Raw genomic sequence first — 8,541 nt, forward strand, 5'->3', positions numbered from 1 at the left:
GAGGGCGGCAGGGGCGATTTATTGGGATCATGAATACTGTGTCCTTAGCACAGTGTTCGACTCAGGGAAACAAGGTGGCACAGGGTAGCCATTTTTATCAGCTCCATTTAGTGTTCCTTTATGTTTTGACGCTGGGAATTGCACAGGAAAAGCTAGTGTGCTCACATGGAAGCCTTTTGTACAACGGAGAGCAGGTCCTGTCTTCACTGGGCCCCCGTCCTCTCCTGATAGTTTAAGCTACCTGTTCCAAGTAACTTGACACAGTCCTCACATATCAGGGCTAGAATTCCTTCACTGTGAGGGCCTCTTGCCTCAAGCAGGCATGTGGGTGTGCTTATTTGTGCACATGTTTGTGGGTGTATATGTATGTGTGTGTATGAGTGCTCATGGAGGCCCGAGCTTAATGTCAGGTGACTTCCACGATCAGTCTCCCCAGTGTTTTTTCTTATTTTCATTTCCATCTGTGTGATGTATCTATGAGCACATGTGTATGTATGCACATACATGTAGAGGCCCAAGACTGATGTTGACAATCATCCTCACTTCTTCCACCTTATTCACTGAGGCAGAGTGTGTCAATCAAACCCATAGCTTGCTGATACACCTAGTCTCACTAGCCAGCCTGCTATGGGGATCCCCTGACTATACCTCCCAAGGCTGAAATGGAAGGCAAGCCACCTTGCCCACTCAGCATTTATGTGGGTTCTGGAGATGCAAACTCTTGGTCCTCGTGTGTGTGGCAAATGCTTTTACCACCGAGCCACTTCCTCGGCCCTGCACTGTAGTTTCTGAGACAAGGCTTTCTTAACCCCTGGATCTTGATAATTCAGCTAGCGTGGGTGGTTAACAAGCTCTAGGGTGCCTCCCTAAGTGCTGGGACTACAGGCACAAACTGCTAGCATTCCACTTGTGTGTAGAGCTGGTGACCCAGCTCGGGTCTTCATGCTTGCACGGCCCATGCTTTACTGCATGGCTGATCCCTTGGCCCCCAGCTTATTAGTCTGGGCACAGTCTGTATAAGAGGAAGCAGTATCCACGCAGCTGCGGTAAGATTACATTAGTGATTCATACCATGTTTATTTCCGTGGGATAAGCTACAGTTATTTTATGGAAGTTAAGACACAACATTGATTATATCTAAATACCATCTTATGACATACCTATAGCTCATTTTTTTTCTAGTGATCAAAGACATCTTTCAACATCACACATGTTACATTTAGTTGTTGAGACCTTTTGATGTTTTATTCTTTATATTTATGGGATGGGGGCACTCTACATTTCTCTAAGACAGTGGATAAAAACCCCTTTCGGGGTCAGATGACTCTTTTACAGAGGTTGCCTAAGACCACGGGAAAACACAGATATTTACATTACAATTCATGACAGTAGCAAAGATTACAGTTATGAAGTAGCAACGAAAATCATTTTATGGTTGGGGGGTCACCATAAGGAACTGTATTAAAGAGTCACAGCATTAGGAAAGCTGAGAACTACTGCTCTAAGAACCAGATGGAGGGCTTATTAGAAATGAGAAGAGGAAGTCTGAACTGACACAATTGTTCACACTCTCTGTCACTTTTGACCTTGATATCTGCTTCTCCTCAAGACCCTGAGGCCATGTGCAGTTATGGCAGAATTGCCTACACCTCACTGGAGGGCATGGCCGAATACTGGGATGAGGGTCCCATGACCCTCCATGCCCCTCCTTCTGTAAGGGAGAGTCAACACTCAACAAGTCCAGCTGTGACGATCTTTTGCAAGCTGGCACAGCTGGATCCATGAAGAGAGGGGCTGTTGGCTGGGAAGCTGATCATGTACAACACACACAACGAGTGCCTTTGCCCACTGAACCATCTTGCCATCTCCTACTGGCCCCCGACAAACTGATCTTAACTGTCAAACAAAGGAAATGTTTCTCAGTTGCTTCGAATACCCAGATGTTGGCGGACAAGCCGATCTTGGAGCTTTCTCTTTGTTGAAATAGATAGCAGGTCTGCTGCTGTAGCCATACTGTGTGCTCTACACAAGGGATGACCTATTTGACCAGCACTCTTAACTAGCTCAATTCATTAGCTCGCACCGTTCTTCGAGGCTTTAAAGTTTTGAATGATTTTGGAGCATATGTTGGGTGCCTTTACTCTTTCTACCTCTGAGGGTCCATTTGTCAAATTACCCACTTCACCCTACTTGAGGCCCCGTGGCTTAAGGAAGTTAACGCTCCCATTGAAAGTGAGCAACTTTCTTCTGAGCCTTCCACATTAGAAGGATCATCCCCAATTTTTTTTGAATTACTTAAGGATGTGAAAAATATCTTTATTTTCTGTTTGATGACACTTCTTGGTAATGTGAGGAATTATAGAATAATACCTTAGCTTGGGAAGGATTGTACTCTGAAATAAATCAAGTCAGATTCTTAGCTCTTGCCTGTTAAGTACCAGTTTGACATTGGAAATGATCCCAACTTAGTGATTTTGAGAACCCCATGGCCAGCACTGTAACCTTCAGCCACTTGAAACCCATTTGGCCGAGGCTGATGAAGAAGCTCATTTAGTTTGGGAGGATTGAGGTTGAAAACCTAAGTCCTAATGATAGAATGCCCGCCGTGTAACCTCAGGGTTCAAACCTGTGTTCGTTTAAAAGTTAAAAAAAAATCAACACTCCTAAATCCGTGCCTCTTTTCCCGATGAAATTTAAGATGGAATAAAAATAATGTTGAGGAGCGATAGAAGGCAGACCAGAAGGCTGTGTATCTTAGGAGGCAGCACTGGCTGCTGTGATTGGTCCTGGTTCTGCCTTCTGTGGCTCTGTGACCCTGACCAAATTGGTCACCTTCTCTGGGACTACGCCTCCTTAGCTGGAGAAGGAAGCTGGAAGCCACGCCTGCTGTGGGATGCTGTCCTCTGAGACAGAGCACGGTCATTTCCATCCCTACCAGAGCAGCTGTGATCATCTGCAGAAGAGTCACTAAGATGGGGCCTGGTGAACGCTGGTGTTCCCTCACCAAAGGAATTCGCCAGGCCCTCCATCCTGCACCTCCCTCCCAGCTTATGCGATCTCCTGTCAGCCACACAGGGCTTGGGGAGGTGCTAGAGCTTATGGAGGGTGGAGAGTTAGCCGAAGGACTCCATCTATGCGGCTATGCGGAAGTCATCATCCATGCCAGGGTGAGATTTCTCAGTGCGGGCACCCATGCTCCTGTAGATAAGCACAATAACCTCACTGGTTGGCCAAGCAGGACAAGCCTGTCACTGGTGCCCTCTCTGGAGTGAGGAGCCGCTTTTCATGTTCTCGGGCAAGGCTTAAGTAATGGTGTTTTTTTCAGAAGGCCGATGTGAAGACTGACTGGCTATCCCATGTACCAGGTCAGGAGGTAGAAAGCACTTTTTTAAAAAACAATGTTCAGGAAGTGAACAGAGTTAATGTGAAGTTCATAAAGCTTGAGTCTCAGGACTCTTTACCTCTTTACATACCTCTTAAATAAGCATCGGTATGGATACTTAATTTTGTGTTTGTTGTTATATTTCCTCAGACAGGGAAATCAACTGCTTCATTTTTAAAAAGACAATTATTTTATATCTATCTATCTTTCTATCATCTATCTATATATGCGCGCGCGCGCACACACACACACACATGTATACACCCATCACAACATGCATATGAGAGTCGGGAGATAAAGTTCAGTCATTGGCTCTCTACTTCAAGCATTTTGGTCTAGGTGATGGAACTCAGGTGGTCAGGCTTGGTAGCAAGTGCCCTTAACTACTGAGCCATCTCACCTGCCCTTCTCTGGCTAGATCTTCTCTTATTAAACTCTCTTCATAAGATGGTTGCATTATTGCTCTTGCTTGGTCTCAGGTCATAGAATACCTATCCTTATAAAGAATACTTTTAATAAGTGCTAAAATACAGTGCTATTTTAGGATCTCTATATGATGTATGTTCAATGAGGGCTCTCCAGGGCAGGAGTCATTGAGCGGGAGAAGAATTAATTTGCATCCACACATATATTAAACAATGAATTTATTCCTGCCAAGGAAAACCAAGAGTGGAGACGCTTCCTTGATGAGATTTAATAATTTGTAGAGTGATCCACTGATGAATATGGCCTGGTGTTAGAACAATAAACCCACTGAAATAAGATATATAGCATTCATTAAATGCTTCCGATCTGAACACAGTGATGTGCACAGTTTATTGTGTTTGATTAGGTGAGCGAGTTTTTTTTTTCCAGCCTCATGTGTCTGTTTATCAGAGGCAGAAGAGCTCTCCAGGATCAAAGAACAGGAGAACGGGCTGTTCCAGCAGCTGGGTCAGGGGAGGAAGAGGCTCTGAGCATCCAGAAGCTGTGGGTAGACCTCTCAGACATCCAGTATATAATAACATTTTCTTGCAAAGCAAGCTGAGTTTCCTGGAGAAAAGAGTTTAGTTAGCAAAGCTCTGAGGGAGTTTCTTGTTGTAAAAGTATAGCTCATGCCAAAGGGGGCATTTGTGTGTGTGTGTGTGTGTGTGTGTGTGTGTGTGTGTGTATGTATGTATGTATGTATGTAGCTGACCAATTCATCTAGATTGGCACTTCAAGAACTCTCCTGTCTCTACCTGCCCAGTGCTCAGATTACAGATGAGCTGTGTCGCAACACCCAGGTTTTTTTTTTTTTTTTATGTGGGTGCTGGGAATCTGAACTCAGGTGTTCATGACTGTGTGCCAAAGCTCTTCACTGACGGAGCCATCTCCCCAGCATCAAAGGAGGCACGCTTACCAAGGGCACACTTGAACACACACACACACACACACACACACACACACACACACACACGCACGCACGCACACTCACGCAGGCATGCTCATGCTCGGTGATTTGAGGTAGAGAGAGGTGTAAGGTGGAAGAAAGAACAGTTTGAAATTGAGGAGACAGATACACGTTCCTGTCACGTAAGGACATTTAAAGTGGAGACTCACGTTGAGAGAGTAAGAAAACAGAGACCTTAGTCAAACTAGAAACTGATTTCACTAAGTTGAAAAAGTAGTTGGGAAGGCAGTTTCTGCTTCTGACCCTAAAACGCCAGGTGGAGTTCAGGAAGGGGGAGGCAGGACAGGGGTACCGGTGCACCTGCCTCAGGGGGCTGAAGTGGCTGAGGGAAGGTGCCTTGGGAGAGGCGGGACAGGGCTTGACTGGGATGGAGAGGCCACCATGGCTGGCGGGGCGTGAGCCTGTGTAAGAGAAGGTGTATTCAAGATTACGGATTAAGTTGAGAAGTCATCAAGTGTTGTAATGGCCAGTGACTTCTCACGTTCACGTCATGTTCAGTGTTAACCGGTGTTACTGGTTCACTCACTGCCAGCATACATTTTACTGGTCCACACTAAGTGCTGCGAGTCTTTTTTTGGTGCACACCAGTCACACAAGTCCTGAAGTGAGGAGGCATTCTGCTAACACTACCCTTGGCATTCTTTCATGATAATAAAATCAGGAAACGAAATCAGATTCCTGGTTGCAGGGCCTGGAGAGATGGCTCAGTGGTTAAGAGCACTGGCTTCTCTTCCAACAGACCCAAGTTTAGTTCCCAGCAACCACAGCCATCTGTAACTCCAGTTCCAGTGGGCCCAATGGCCTCTTTCTATGGGTATCAGGCATACACGGTACACAAACATATATGCAGTCAAAAACAGTTATAGAATGTAAGCAATAAAACTTCCTGGTTGAGAGAAAAACCTGATTTATGGTAACCCAGAGAAAGGTTGATGAACACCACAGCATGCACTAAACTCTTTACTGGCCATAGTATTAAAATCATGTAAGAGTTACCCCATCTTCCATTCCCTAGTTACTGAGTAGTAAGTCTTGAAGATAGAACCCCCAAAATGGCAGTGATGGATGGCAATATTTTAGGGTGATGGTCCGGATCCTACCAGGGCATGGCTTTGCTAGGAGACTTGGTTCTGCTGAGAAACAGAAACCTGAAGCCCCTGGCAGCTGGCTGAGCACTGCTGACTGCTGTGGTCACACCGGAATGCTCTTGGCCGAGGAAGTTGGCATCGGAATGCTTTTGACCACAACTGATGCCTCTCCAGAGTTCCCATGGTAACCCGCCTGGCTATTCCAGCAACTGGGCTATCCTTCCCACCATCCCCATTTGCCCCTATATAATCCAGTAAACTCCCCAAGTTGGGCACTGTTCTCTGCTAACTGAGGCGGCCTGGCGGTTTTTCATTAAATCTACTCTTTCTTTTCCACCGAGTTTGGCTATCCTGGTTGGTTTCTTGCTCTTCCTGTTTACACCGAGTGTATCCAGTGGTTGGCCAGAGGCTCTTTATAGTCCTTCAGACCTGGTGATGAAGATGGCCACTTCACACCATGGGACCTGGAAGTCATTATGAACCAGGATTTTCACCACTCCTGGAAAGGTGTTGGTTAAATGATTGCAAGCACACGTGTACCTCATGAACAGGGCACTGTGCTAGGCACTGCTGTGGATCCAAGCAGGGCTTGCTGATGGGCTCCTTTGGAGCCACGGGTATGGTAATCCCTGAGAAGAGTTGATGATCTTTGATCTGCCTTGATACTTGGTGCTGGCTAGAGTGTCTGCTACAGCAGGAGCTGTATAGATGGCCAGACTCGAAGTTTCCTGGAGGTGAGCTGGGGTTGGAGCTTGCATATATATATATGTGTGTATATATGTGTGTATATGTATGAGATATATATTGATATACATGATGTATACACACACATTAAATTCTTTGGAGACAATGTGTCTGTCTGATTTTTGTCACTCAAATTCTTGGTAGTTTTGATGAATTAGTGGATCTTGATAAGTATTTGGTGATGCAAATATTCAAATTATCTCGTGCCCCATAGATTGAACCCTAAAAATTCTACTTTCCACACTTTTGCTTTTATACACTTAATCAGTTCAGTTGGTTAAATTTTAAGGGGGAAAATCCCCTGAGTTTCTCATTCATTTGTGTTTGTGGGGCTTTTCCTAGGGATGGCAGGAAGGAGGAGCTGAGGCAGGTAAGCAGAGTTTTGTTATTGTTGTTGTTATGTTCGTTTGTTTGGCTAAGCAACGGGGACTTGGATTGAAAGGTTTTGAAAACCATCTTGTTCACATTCTGAATGTGTCCTTCCCACCTCTGCCTCATCAGTCCTGTGGAAGAGACGCAGATGGCTACTGCTCTCCCCATCTGGCCTCACCTGGTGAGAGGCTTTCCTGACTCTCCACTACCCCTTGGTGTCTTTGGAGGCCGCACTACCTTGGACACTCAGACCTTAGGAAACACTGGTGAATAATCTTTGAGGGGGTAGCAAACACCTCGAAGGTGGGTTGGCCTACACTGTCCACTGTCCAACAGGCGGATCAAACTCAGTTTGTCCCCTGTCTGTCACTCTTTACGTTGCCTGCTCTCATCCCCCATCTTCTCAGACTAGGGTGTGTCAAGTAGGTTAGCTATCGGGGGTCTCCATCCTTTCTCTTGCTGTAGCCAGCTTCTCAGGACCCCTCCTCTCTCTTTGTACCTGTGTACGTCTCTACGTCTCTCTGTGTGCCTCTGTCTGTCTGTCTGCCTCTGTCTGTATGTCTGTTCTCTCTCTCTCTCTCTCTGTCTCTCTCTCTGTCTCTCTCTCTCTCTCTCTCTCTCTCTCTCTCTCTCTCTCTCTCTCTCGTGTGTGTGTGTGTGTGTGTGTGTGTGTGTGTGTGTGTGTGTAGGTCAGAGGTCAACCTCAGGTGCCATTCCTCAGGAGCCATCCACCTTGTTTCTTCTTCTCTATCTTTATTCTTGATGTTTCCCTTCCAGTTCCTTCTCTCTCATTCCTGGTGTTTCCCTTCTAACTCATTTTAACTCTATCTTTATTCTTTATTCTTACAGCTTCTATACCCTAGCAATATCTTTCAGGCAATCTAAAAATTACAATGTGGTTAGATTATGTTTTTTCAAGTGAATGCTTAAAGAATACAAAACAAACAGTTAAAAAAAAAACAGCATGTTTTTCATCTCCCTTACATGATTAAACATTTTATGTGTTACAGGCAAAAAACAAATTATCCCAAGAACTCACATACATTCGAACCCAAGCAACTTGTTATAGATTAAGCGTGTAGGCAAGCAAGATATTCTTCTCCGTCAGGTCTTTTACTGGCAGGCTGCAGTTCTTCAGTTACAAAGGAAGGACCAACTACTTTATTACTTATCTTGAAAGGTAATCTTATAAGGAATCACAAACCTAAATTTTTATAAATGAAAAAGAATCAGTCAGCTCTACTTTAAATCTTTAGGGTACATACCCACTCGCCAATAGTTTTTAATATTAGGAGATTGAGGGCAAAAATGGGTACAAAGAATTAATCATCACCTTTGGTCATCAACCAATCACAGCAAGAAAAGTGTGTCAGCTAATAATAATTGGGCTGCTTTGTTCTTATTCTCTGACCTTAAAGAGTTCTGCATTCAACTATGTGCCTTTCTAAAACTTTACATTATCTTCTTGGGTTTTTCACCTCAAAGCTATTTGACAAAAACATATTAGTCTAACTTTAAGTTAT

The 8,541-nt window shown here is 44.7% G+C and overlaps 1 long non-coding RNA gene across 1 annotated transcript; it reads right to left on the reverse strand.

The window, feature by feature from the left end:
- Positions 1-4,013: 4,013 nt before the first annotated feature.
- LOC143274141 (uncharacterized) lies at positions 4,014-6,100 on the reverse strand. Its single transcript, XR_013052571.1, has 2 exons — positions 5,915-6,100; positions 4,014-4,414 (listed from the first exon to the last, which is right to left on the reverse strand). It is a non-coding gene; the product is annotated as an uncharacterized LOC143274141 (long non-coding RNA).
- Between the last annotated feature and the right edge of the window lie 2,441 nt (positions 6,101-8,541).

This window comes from Peromyscus maniculatus, chromosome 7, assembly GCF_049852395.1.
Source record: "Peromyscus maniculatus bairdii isolate BWxNUB_F1_BW_parent chromosome 7, HU_Pman_BW_mat_3.1, whole genome shotgun sequence".
NCBI lineage: Eukaryota > Metazoa > Chordata > Mammalia > Rodentia > Cricetidae > Peromyscus > Peromyscus maniculatus.